The following is a 13,555-nucleotide window of genomic DNA, read 5'->3' on the forward strand; positions in this document are numbered from 1 at the left end:
GAATATTTCAGGTAAAAAATGGTAGTAGTAAGAAGCCCACATTGAACTGCAAAACCTGTACAAAATTTAAAAAAAGCAAATAGACCAGTTTGATTAAATAGAAAGGATCATGCTCATAGATACTTGGAAACTCAGAGTTGGGAAGAACTTAAAAGTAATTGTAACTATTCTCCCTCCCTCTTGGGGCCAGACTGTAGATTAGCTCTTAGGATGAACTGTCTTTCTCGCTCCCAAATATTAGTACATTTAACAAAGGTCCAGATACAGTGACCTCTAGCACTGTATTTCTGGTGCTCATCAGAACAACTCCTCTCAAACACAGCATTTAGAAATATACATGAGATAGTTACCTTTTAATTATTATTAATTTATATATCTTTTAATTATTTAGAAATAATTCAGTGGTCGTATGAAAGACTTATTGCTATTTTCTAATGTGGCGTAATAACCCAAAACTTGGAATCAGCAATACAAACAGGAAGCATTAACTTCAGACCAAAAAGACAACAACTCCAATTTTTTCTTCTGGTAAAATTATAAAAAGGACAAAGAAGGCTGGGAGTCATGAAATCTTGGAATTACCCTTTGGATAGAATTTCACTGGCTCACGATCAGTCACGAAATATCAATTTAAGGCTTATTGTCACTTACATGCCCTTCCTTCATACATTTATTTTTAAAATAGCCATTCTCTGGCAGCCTCTCCTCATTCCTTATCCATTTCCTCTATCCTTCGTTGTTACAATTTATTTAAATAAAGTAGCAATAAACTGACTATGTTAAGAATGACAGGTACTTTACAATATGTCTCAGCTATGCCCTTCAAAAACATGTGGAATGAGACCAGCCTAGATCTAAACAGTTCCACAGACCTTTACATCACACACGGATGATCTTGATAGATAATTAGCATGAAAATCTTGTTTGAGTGGCAATGGATTAGTTCATCTGCATTATTACTAATGGGGTGGTGAACGCTTTTCCTCTACATTCTGGGCCCCAACTAAAGCACCAGATAAACTGTCACATAAATCCGCAAGACATAAAAGCACACATGGAAAATGCCTATTAGCAGCTGTCATTATTATCAAGAAACAGCACGTTACCACCAAGCCCAGGGCAAAAGTAAACGTGTTTGTCATCCCTTTAATGTTTTAAATTTTGACTTTTTTTTCTTTATACAGAATCATAAAGCTCAACTGGCAAGGGATTGGGCAGGGAAAGTAAGACATGTCTCTTCTCATAAAATCAGCAAAGGCATTCCATAACCACACAGAGCAGTCAGCACGTGTGTCATCAGGCAGAAGTGGAAGTTTTGATGTTGAGAATCCCAGCTGCATATTTCTAGCATGAGGGGCTTGCTGTCTGCTCAGTAAAAGAGCAGACTGGATCCAAGAAAAGACTGTGGTCCTGTCCCTGATAGAGATCCAAGTACGATACTCCATGCATGTCAGACGGGTGTCTCAATAGCATCATCAGAGCAGGGCAAGGCACAGGGCTGGGTGGACTTTTTAACAAGTGAAGATGAACTTTACTGTCGCAAATGTCTGTGCTGATTCAGTTTCCCTTTACAACATGTTCACTGGGACTTTTTGTTTTTGCCCTGTAAATGATATTGGATGATTTCCATGCATGTAGCAACTATTAAATATAGTGGCAGCCATATTAGATGTTTTACTTATGTGTTTCTCTTCTTCATAAGATTTTAAATTAGATTATTCTCTGCCTGTATCCTCCATTGTTTGGATAATATTGTTATATCTCCCATTTCACAGATGTCTTCTAATTAGAATTCTACCATACAACAAGAAGTAATAGTATTAACAATACTTTACACATGGAATCTTTTGCATCTGTCTACAAATCTGCAAGGAAGGTTGGTATTTCTTTTTCTTAAAATCATTATAAAAATCCAATCACTCATTTATTTAACAAATATTTATTGAGTACCTAGAATATGCAAAGCTCTCTGCCATAAGCTGGAACAAAACAAACAGTGAATAAAAACAAACAAAAACCCGTATTTTCATTGAGTTTACCTTCTAGTGAAAAGAGATAAATAAAGAAATAATAAGTAAAACATATGGTATGTCAGGCCAGGCGCGGGGGCTCACGCCTGTAATCCCAGCATTTTTGGAGGTCGAGGTGGGCAGATCACCTGAGGTCAGGAGTTCGAGACCAGCCTGCCCAACATGGTGAAACTCGGTCTCTACAAAAATACAAAAATTAGCCAGGCACGGTGGCAGACACCTGTAATCCCAGCTACTCGGGAGGCTGAGGCAGGGAGAATTGCTTGAACCCGGGAGGTGGAATTTGTAGTAAGCTGAGATCGCGCCACTGCATTCTAGCCTAGGCAAGAGCAAGACTCAGACTCTGTCTCAAAAAAACAGAAAAACAACACACACACACACACACACACACACACACACACACACACAAAATATATATGGCATGTCGAATGATGGGGCAGATACCGCCTCTGTTTCTTGATACCTGATTCCCCTATTATTCTGACCACATGAAAATTATATGTTCCCATCTCTTGAAGTTAGTCACAATCATGTAACTAATTCTCACCAGCAGATTGTGCACAAAAGGGACATAAGCCACTTCCAGGTCAATTCATTAAGTTGTTGGTGCCAGACCCTCCAACTCTGTTCTTCCTGTCCTGCAAGGAAGCAACTGACCAGATGGAGCCTGGGTCTTGAGAAACTACAAACAGAGACCCTGGTAAACATGTGATTGAGCAAAATAATATGTTTCTATGTTTTTAAGCCTTTGAGATTTGGAGGTTTGTTGTTGAGACACAATCAAGCCTAACCTAACGAGTACAGGTGGTGATAAATGCTGAGGGGGAAAGTAAAGCAAGGAACCAGGAGGAGTCAGGGTGGGAAGGGGCACAATTTTTGATAGAGAGGGGAGGAGGCTTCACTTTAGAATAAAGCCCTGAAGGAAGTGAAACAGATAATGATAATAACGCACCATTCAGACATTTGGAGGAAGAACATTCTAGTCAGAAGGAATACCAAGTGCAAAGACCCAGAGAAAGGAACATGCCTGGTTACTGTGGCTATAGGAAGATGAGTGAGGAGAAAACAGGAAGAGGTGAAGCTAGAGGTAGCTGGGCCAGATGGATAGGGTCTTAGAGGACATTGAGGGAATTTGGCTTTTATTCTGTGATGGTAAGTTATTAGAGGTTTTTGAGCAGAGAAATGATTAAAATCTGATTTATATTTTTACAGAATTACTTTAGGTGCTGTGTTGAGAATATTCTAAGAGCCAAAAACAGGGAGACTATGTAGGAAACTATAGCAATAATCCAAGTAAGAGATGGTGGTAGTTTCAATCAAGGTGGACGATAATTTGAGTAAGAAAAATAGAGAAAAATTTTCTTGATAAAACTTGAAAGAGCTAAAAATCTTGTCGATGAATCAAAAGAGAAATTTATGAGGAGCTGCAGATGTCTCCAGTATTATTGACCGGAGTAATGGAAAGATAGAGTTGTCTTTAGTTGAGTTGGGAAAGACTACAGGACAGGAAAATATGGGGTAGAGGCATTTAGAAGCTAGGTTTTGAACAGGCGAAACCTGCATGTCTATTAGAAAGCCAAATAGAGATATTAAGTAGGGAGTTAGATAAATGGATCTGAAGTTGAAGGGAGTGGTCAGGGCTAGAGATATAAATTTGGAACTTGTTAGTATTTAGACCGTATTTAAAGTCATAAGACTAGATGAGATCACCAAGGGAGGGAGAGCAGATAGAAGAGATCCAGGAACTCAGTCCTGGGACACTCCAATTTAAGAGACTGGTAAAATGAGAATGAATCAGCAAAGGAGACAATAGCAGCCAGTGAGAAAGGAGGAAAACCAGACAAAAGAGGAAACTTGAACCCAGAGATGTTAAACTACTTGCTAAGGGAGAATCAAACCTTAAATTTGACCCTGGCTCCCCTGTTCACAGCTCAGCTCCTGATGCAGGGAAATTGTGAGGTACTTAGTGTACCTGCTTATTACTATTTGTGGACTCTATCATTAAAATAGTCTAAGTCAGTTAATTCATGGATTGATATATGGTAAAGACAAAGCATCTGGTTTCAATCCTTGGAGATTCTTGATATTTAGAGCTGGAGGAAAATGACAAAACCAGCAACACTGAGAAATAGCTCATGAGGTAAAAGAAAAGACAATGGAGTTTTGGAATCCATAAGGAAAAACATGTATATCTCATGAAATAGAAAGTGGACACTATCAAATGTCGTCGACAGATTAACTAAAACAAGCTCAGAGTTGCTTTAGTTAATCTGTTGTTAAATCCTAATGGACTATATTCTGAATATAAGACAATGAGTTTGATTGTAAATCCTCACCTGCTGGTGAAGATAAGAAATACATTTATTATTTTAAAAAATTGTCCAAATTGAGAAATATGTGGCTGGTGCTAAAAATAATAAGTTGACCAAGAAATGAGAAGGAGAACAAAGAAGAGATAAAGTGAGTGAGGAGAGACAAAGCAACAGTTGGAACAAGTATTTCCTTTGCTGCCTTAATTCATTAGAGTGAATGTACTTTGAGGATATACTTAACCAGAAGGATAAGCAACAGTATTTTATCCAGTACAATTTTACCACGTGATAAATATCCAGTAATGTATACATTGGGAAAACTAATAAAAGGAGTAAGGCATACCTGTAGTTTTAAAACAGGAATATATTATGAAGGTGTCCTAAAACTTTTGTAAAACATTGAACTTCTGGTATCCATTCAGGATGTAAACATTACTCCCACCTTTGCAACAAGCAAAAAAGAAAACAAACAACCTCCAAACAGTCTTCAAATTTGTAATGTTTCTAAAACTCATCAAAGAGCTAAAGTTGCAAAGAAAACGGAAATCAAACATAAGCATATCCAAAGAGAGATGCCACTGGATGCTATAAAAGCTAGTAAGATAAATTTGGTTAAAATTTTTAGTGAATTCCTAAAAGCCTGGAAATGTAGACTATCATTCGAATACAGAATCCTTGAGAATCAAGGACACAAAGGGAGTTTTTATCTACTTGTGGGCTCTTCACAAACTTCATGGTTACTTACAGAAAAGATCGGAAACAGCAAGAGAGTTCTGAGAATGCCCCCCATGGACATTCTCAAAACCACCCAGATCCTTTTATCTTTCCTATGGACCATAAGCCTAACCCCACAGGGGAAGAACAACCATCTTGTTGCTCCAGGGCATAGGTGAAGATCCACTGCAGCCAGAATCAGGGAACAGGAAAACATGCTGTGTTCCTAAGGGAGGGATGGGAATATCTTCTAGGCCAGACCATTAGAAACCTTCCACAGAGAGGAAAAGACCCCAATCCTAAGACCCAGAACATGGGGCCTCCTTAAGAATAAGGCTGAATCAAAACAACAAAAAGACTCCTCAATGTCCCCTATCAATCGGCTAATAATCATTGCATAACAAGTAACAACAGTCTACTGCCCAGGTGAGCATTTAAAGGTTGGAGAAAAACCTTCTTTGCGGTGTAGGCTCAAAGGGAAGATCCAAAGCTGAGGGTAGGGTAGAACAGACATTTAAAAAAAAATACTCTCTGGTAAATCAGTCTTGACTTTATAAGATAATGCTACAGAAATTTGAGGCCTGTGGTGCACTGGGGTAGCCATGGCAACAACATAATGCAAACTCAGCTCAACTAATGACCCAGTTGTCTCAACCTACCACAGTAAAGGCCTAACAAAAGAAAATGCATGCAAATTTTCAGCCTTAAATCTATTTCCCTCAGTGTCTACTGTCCTACATAATGTCTATATATGACTATATAAATGTCAGTTTTTCTAAAAAAAATTATATTTGCAAAGAACCAAAAGAAAAAAAGGATAACACCCTGTCAAGAGACAAATCAATCAACATGAACAGAGTTTGATATGAGACAGATGTTGGAACTATTACATGGGGAATTTAAAATAATTATGATAAACATGCTTAAGGCTCTTATGGAAAAGATAGTATGTATACTCAGATGATAATTTCAGAAGAATAAAAAAGAATAAGAAAGAATCAAAGTGAAATATCAGAAATGAAAAAATAATAGAGAAAAGAACAAGGAATGAAGATTTTTTTAAAGTAGGGCATTCAAGAGGGGTAGTATGAACGAGTGCAACATGCATGTAACTGGAAACTTGGAAGACAAAGAGAGAATTGAACAGAAGAAATGTTTGAAGAGAGAAATAATTGAAGAATTTTTTAAAATAAATAAACACCAAATCACATATCCACATCATCTTTGAATTGCTGGAAAAACAAAAACTGGAAGATGACCATGGCAAAAAGACATATTACAGACAGAAGAATAAAATACATTAAAGAGGAAGATTCTTATAGAATATCTGCATAGGCTCAATCTAATCATGTCTCGTTAAAAGCAGAGGACTTTCTATGGCTGCAAGCAGGAGATATGAGGCAGAAAGGACGTCAGAGAAATTCAAAGCATGCAAAAGACTCAACCCATAATTGCGGACTTTGAAGATGAATGAAGGGAACCACATGCAAGAAATATTGGTGGCCTCTAGAAGCTGAAAATGACTTCCAGCCAACAGTCAGCAAGGAAACAGGGTCCTCATTTAACAACCAGGTGAAACTTACTTCTGCAAAGAACCTGAACGAGCCTGGAACTGGATTCTCACCCTCTGGCCCTCACAACACCCCAGCCTCCAGATGAGAGCCCATGCTAGCTGACACTTTTATTTCAGTCTTGTAAGACTTGGAGCAGAGAAACTAGCAGAGCCCACCCAGACTTTTGACCTACAGAGCTGTAAGATAATAAATTTGTGCTGTTTTAAACTGCTAGGTTGGTGGTAATTTCTTATGGCTGCAATAGAAAACGAATATAGTGTCTTTACATCAGACCACTCAAAGGCAGACTTTATAAATAGTAAGGCACAACAAAGGCAGCCCTAGTACCAACCAGGCTAAAGAAAGAAGTGGCTGGGGCCTGATTTCAGGCACTGAAATACTATCCCCAAACATACCTCACCCCAGCTGCTCACCATCACGCTTGAATTTCCAATTTTAAATTACAGTGTCAATTTTAGAGACACAAGCTACCTGTGTTAATAACAAACAGAAAATTATCAAGAAATGCTCTCTCCCAGGGCTCAGGTAGAAATCACACATACTTAGGAAGTGAAGGATCACTGCAGGATGGAGTGAGGTTGACAGCAATAAACACTATTCAAAAGATCAAGAAATGTAATGATCCCCCATTTCGAAAGAATAAGAGGGATGGTCAGATACAACAGTTGATGGGATACCAGTGAGAACATAATATGGACAAAGGAGAAGAAAACTTATCCTAATTCATAATTAGAGCTACATCAAGTTATGAACCCAGATACAGATATTATCACTGCTACTATGATGCAAAAAGTCACACTCTTGTTGTGCAAGATTCCATGTGTTACAAAAATTGAACTTTCTATTAAGACATTTCTATGTAAGTCAGCCATAAAATTACCTTCAATAAATCTGTTCCACTTCCAAAGGATCCCAGTCTTTAACTACAGCCTCTTCCTGCTTGTTAAACTACTTTCTCCACACTCTTAGACATCATTGAAAAATAGCCTTCATGGATGTTTTTTACTTCCTCCCAAACTAGCAGCCTCTTCCATGGTACATGATTAGATTCCATGGCCCATCACTGCAATGATCTTCTTGCCAAACCTCTAAATATGTAGCTTACTTTTTTCCTGTCACGTCCTTCTAGAGATATCTCAACTGTGGATGAGCCCAATAATCTCCTTTCATGGCACCTGCCTCCAAGTGGCAAACTCTTCTAGAAAACATCACATAGTAGAGAAGATGGTATAAGTATAAATTCATGTTCACTAATCTCAAGTGGGTCTTCATTCTTCTTGCCAAGTCATTCTCATCTTCTCCCATAACTTGTCAAATTTTAGCCCTTTCTTCTGACTTCTATCTCCTCACTTGGCAGACTCTCTCTTCAACAGAAAATTGAACTCATTGAATAGAAACTCCCTCAAATTCCCACTTTTGAACCTATAAACCTGTCTACGTCAACACCCATCCCTCTCCTTTCTTGTTCTGCATAACAGGAATTGGCTGTCCCTTTATCTAATTACTCTGTCTATATGCTACATCTTAGTAATTCTCCTTTTTTTCCTTAGGAAAATTGCACTATTCAATGAGTTTCTTTCAACTTGGTCCTTATCTTTGACAGTTAAAACACTCAAATCTCGCTTATCTTAAAAAACAACAGTAACAAAACATTGTCCTCATCTGATCTTACATGCTCTTTCAGCTCTTGCTCCCTCTTCTCTCCTTCTATTTCCTTCTCCCTTCAGTCCACGAAATAGCTCCCTTCAGTCCACGAAATTAAGCTACTAAATAGCTTCTGTGTCAATTACACAAACAAAACACTCCCTGTAAGGACAGCAGTGACTTCACTAGATTCACTAGATACTCCTCATTTTTACTTAAAGATTAGCATTCGACACTGTTGACTATACCCTCCTTCTTCAAATATTCTCCCACTTCTCTGACTGGTCATTTCTGTCTCTCTGTAAGCTCAAACTCATCTATCTGGTCATTATATAGTGGAGGACCTTGGGGCTCATTCTGAAACATTTTTTGGTGATTGCATTGATTTCATGACTTGAATTATCACTTATACACTGATAGCTCCTAAATTTGTAGCCCTAGTGCAGAACTAATCCCTGAGTTCTAGCCTCTTATATGAAACAGCCTACACAGCACTATTCACTAATAAGTCTGAAAGGCACCTCAGACTCAATAAATCTAACACTGAAGCCATAATTTTTAGCCCTACATCTGACTCTTTTCTAGTACAGGAAATAACCATCACTCATGTAGTGATGCTGAAAACTAACCACTGGTAATACCGATTCTGGGTCAGGTACTGTATATATATGTTAACCCATTTAATCTTTTTTATAACTATGATGTGGCTACTAGCATCATCTCCACCTACATTTCCAAGATGAGAAATGGAGGCATACAGTGGTTAAGCAATTGGCCTAAGATCACACCATTACTAAGTGGCAGGGTTGGGATTTGAACAAAGGCAAAGTTATGATTCACATTCTCAACCACTACATTTTTCAGTGCTCACTATATGTGTAGGCTAGAAACCCAGGAGTCATCTTTGATGCTTTCTTCTTTTCTCCTCAAATATCTGATCGTCAAATCTGTATATTTTCACCTTCTTTATATCTTACACATTTATTCCTTTTTTACTTATCACCACTAAATTACCACTAGTAAGCATTAGTAGTCCAAGCCACCACTATCTCTTACTTCAGCTACTATGATAGACTCTACACTGGTAACCAGAGACGTCTTTTTAAAATATAATTCAGATCATATAGCTCACGTTTAGGACATTTCAACAATCTCCATTGTTCCCAGATGGTGACTAATAATTTCGATGTAGTTGACCCTCCAATGTATGAGTTAGTCCCTGTTTCTTTTTCTCTCCAGGTTCATCTCTAAGCCCTCCCTGCTTAGTTGCTGTGCTCCAGTCGCACTGGCCAGCTGTTATTTCCACCCACTTACCTGCTCCATCCACAGTAGAGTGTCTGTTCAGAGTTGACCCCTCTCCCAGGGAGGCTTTGATTTCACTCCCATGAAGTCATTCACTAACCAGCCCTGAAAGTCCTCAGTTAGTTAACACTCACTCATCCTTCAGACTTGATTCAAGAGTTCCTTTCTTACAAAAGCCTCCTCTGATATCCCAGGCTCCAGTTGGTTTCTCTGTTTTTAGCCCTCCTTCACAAAAAACATTCATCTTAGTTTGCATTATTCATTTAGTATACTATTAATACAGGAGTTAAGAAAAAATCACTTAGGTAGATAAGAAGGGTATGGGAGTCCTCGGTAAGACTTTTCCTTTTGATGAAAAGCAGCCCCAAGTCGTTTTCTAGCAAAAAACAGCCTGCAAGGTGGGAGCTTGCATGGATGAATGCCAGCAGGAACTATGGACTAGACATGTTCAAGATGGCGGCTCCATCTTCTCTTTCTTTGTCAGCCACTTGTATAGTAAAGAGCAGACAAGATGGCGCCGATCAACTGGAAAGCCATTTGCATAGTAAGATTAGGGTTGGGGGGACCAGCCTTCCTCAGACGCTATGTAAATGTCATACCTGATCAAACTAATATATGAGCCCTGCGTAAATCAGACACCACTTCCTCAAATGGGACTATATATTCCGGGGCATCCCCGCCAGCGGGTCCTTTCTGCTCAGAGACCCCTCTCTCTATGGAGAGTGCTGTTGCTCTTTCTCTTCTGCTTATTAAACCTCTGCTTCTAAACTTGTATGTGTCCCATGTCCTAAATTTTCCTGGCACGTAACAACGAACCCCAGGGTATATACACCAGACAGTGTAGCCACTTCACTATTATGTGTTTAACCTCTTTTTGCCTCACTAGAATGTAAGCTACCTGAAGTCACAATTGTCCATTTTTCTTCACTTTAGTACTTCTAATGCATGGGTCCTGGCACACAAGAGGCACCCAACGGCCCAGAAATCTCAATGAACCAAATAGCATCTCAGCAAACTTCCAAAGTTGGTCCTGGAGGGTAAAATTCTATAGACAAAAATTTTGGCATCCTCCTGTTTCTAATTTCTGCGTATTTCCCCCAAATTCTGGCTTCTGCCCTCACTGGTTGTACCAGCCTCTCTTCTTTAAAGCTTTGATTGGTTAGCTGTCACACTGGAAAAGATCTGAAGAGCTAGATCCTATTAAAGTGTAAAGACTCATAAAGAATGAAGAAGTTTCTTATCTCATGATAAATTTTTGTATTAATAAGGAAAACCAAATTGCATTATTTAAGTTCTAATAGTATAAGTGAAGTGATCAGAGATAACTTTGGAGTAGAGCCTTCTTATTGAACCTTTGCTGCTCCCTTTCCATACCCAACTCTCCTTCCACACATAAGCCAACTTTTTTCAGTAAGAGTTCAAACCTTCGACATCTGAACTAGCAGAATCATGAATCTAAGGTAAATCCACATGAGGGGCCATGACCCTAACTCATCTCAAATGCCATCTTTCTCAAGTCCCATCTGCCTCAAGGACTAAGAAAATTTAGAAACCTTATGGATGTTGTGACAAAATTTTGGGCCATTCAAACCATTAAACATTCCAGTTTATTTAAATATCAGTGTTTACAAAAGAAAATCAACTCTATAGTTTTAATAGATGCCCTCCAGAATGGCCAATTATTGCTAAACCAAAGTACATTCTATTAAATTTGTTACAGCAATGATGTGAAAACATGGAAAGCCTTTACTCCAAATAAAACAAAACTAAACAAATAACAGAGGAAGAATTCAATTAACCATCAGAAGGGGTTTTAGTAAGGAAAGGACTGAGTTTATACGTCATTAATTTAAAAAAAGTTTATTGAGAAACTTCTGTGTACCAGGGTGTATGTGTATCTGGGTGCTCTGAAGAATGGAATCATGGTGTGTTAACGGTGGCCTTGGGGATCGTAACAGATGTGTGTGTGTTAGTGTGTTAGTGTGTTAGTGTGTGGTGGTGTGTTGGTGGTGGCCTTGGGGATTGTAACAGATGAGGTCAGCAGAGGCTAGATTGTGACATGATTTGCCAAAATGCCACAGCTGGGGATAAAACAAAATCCTTGTCCTTAGCCTGCTCAATTCATGTTTTAGATGATTTTTACAAATGATAAACTGTCCATTATTTGGACATTTGATCCAATAATGATCTTTCTTTTATTGTAGAAAGATGTGAAAAGCATGAATGCTTTAAGGGAGGACTTCAACCAAGGGCAAAGATGAGCCCCAAACAGTCCATGAATCAGGCCCAGTTCTGTGACTAGCTTAGGTTTCCCCCTACTTTGATCCTAGGAGACCTAAATGAAAGCACGATCGACTTCATAAGCCTGAGAATGCCTCTGTTCTCCAACCTGAAGTGGTCACATTGGATTCATAACACTAATTGTTTCCATAGTGCACAGCTGTTATGTTGAAAATAGAGAACCATGACTTCATGTGTGGACTATGAATACAGGCAAGAGATCTGTTATCAATAAACCCAGTTTCTCTAATTTGATCATCTAGCTAACAGGGTAAGACCTTCATCCGTCACTTTAGCTTTTGCCAACTTTTCTCTGGTGAAGTGAAGGAAGTGAGGCAATGCTATCTCTGAATTTCATGCTCTAAAAGGCAAACTATGGCCCATGGGCCAAATCCAGTCCACCACCTGTTTTTGTAAAAATAGCAGAGTTGAGTATGAAACATACCATATGGCCCACAAAGTCTAATGTATTTACTATCCAGTCTTTTACAGAAAAAATTTGCTGACCCCTGCTTCAAAGTAAAATAATTAAACAGCAACAAAATGTCAGCAGATTCTCCATTGTTACAAGGGTGTATTGCAAATGAGAAGTTAAGGTGGTTTGTAAAATATAGTTTCTTACTTCATTAAATATATGAATTACAGCAAATATTAAGTTATGGGAATTTAAAACATGTAAAGATTCAAAATACCTCCCCTGATCCATCACACATAAAAAAAATTAATGTGAGAATGTCCTTCTTCTTCTAGACGTAAAGTATTATTTGAGATGTCAGGATTGATGGCTTTGTATTCATGATTATGTCCCTAGGAGACTACATGCTACATCTCTGTACCACACCCCTGTGATGAGCACAGAGTCCTACACAAAAGAACTTTATCATGTTATATGTGCAATAAATTTTAAAGTGCTAGAATTTGTAAGGCCTTTTTTTTTTTTTTCAAACTGAAGATTACTCAGATATGGGAGACTTACTTTAGCAGACCCAGGTCTGTTTTTGATTAGCAGTGTAATCATGGTTAACTGACTTAATGTTCCTAAATCTCAATTTTCTCATTTGTGAAAGGAAAGGCTTGAACTGTATACCCTCTGGGGTTTTGGTCTCTGAATTCTGACTAATAAAGGTAAATCTTGTTGGAGTCCTATCAAGTCCAAGTGACAGCTCAAGTTTTGCTACATTAAAATTTTGTTAAATCAAATATTATTTGAGGGCCAGGTGCAGTGGCTCATACCCGTAATCCTAATACTTTGGGAGGCCGAAGCAGGTGGATCACTTGAGGTCAGGAGTTCATGACCAGCCAGGCCAACATGGTGAAATCTCATCTCTGTCAAAAATACAAAAATTAGCCGGGTGTGGGGTTGTGGGCACCTGTTATCCCAGCTACTCGTGAGGCTGAGCCAGGAGAATCACTTGAACCTGGGAGGAGGAGGTTGCAGTGAGCTGAGGTCGTGCCACTACACTCTAGCCTGGTAACAGAGTGAGACTCTATCTCAAAAAAAAAAAAGAAATATTATTTGAGATTGATGATGTTTCAGACATGTCGGTCCACTCAACCTTTTGGAGCACCAATATTAACAAAGAACAATTTAACTTGTGAATATGCAATAAAAATTATTCCAATTTTATGGTGATTTACCCATGTCTCTTTGTAATGTTCTGATTTCAATCAATTCAAAAACAGTTCAATAAGGTAGAAT

General features: G+C 38.5%; 1 long non-coding RNA gene across 1 annotated transcript; it reads left to right on the plus strand.

Annotated features, from left to right (window-relative positions):
• The first annotated feature begins 1,184 nt into the window (after positions 1-1,184).
• Positions 1,185-12,770, plus strand: LOC108527948 (uncharacterized). Its single transcript, XR_001884986.1, has 3 exons — positions 1,185-1,223; positions 1,776-1,876; positions 12,607-12,770. It is a non-coding gene; the product is annotated as an uncharacterized LOC108527948 (long non-coding RNA).
• Positions 12,771-13,555: the final 785 nt, after the last annotated feature.

The sequence above is a fragment of the Rhinopithecus bieti genome, unplaced genomic scaffold, assembly GCF_001698545.2.
Source record: "Rhinopithecus bieti isolate Rb0 unplaced genomic scaffold, ASM169854v2 scaffold_4640, whole genome shotgun sequence".
Lineage (NCBI taxonomy): Eukaryota > Metazoa > Chordata > Mammalia > Primates > Cercopithecidae > Rhinopithecus > Rhinopithecus bieti.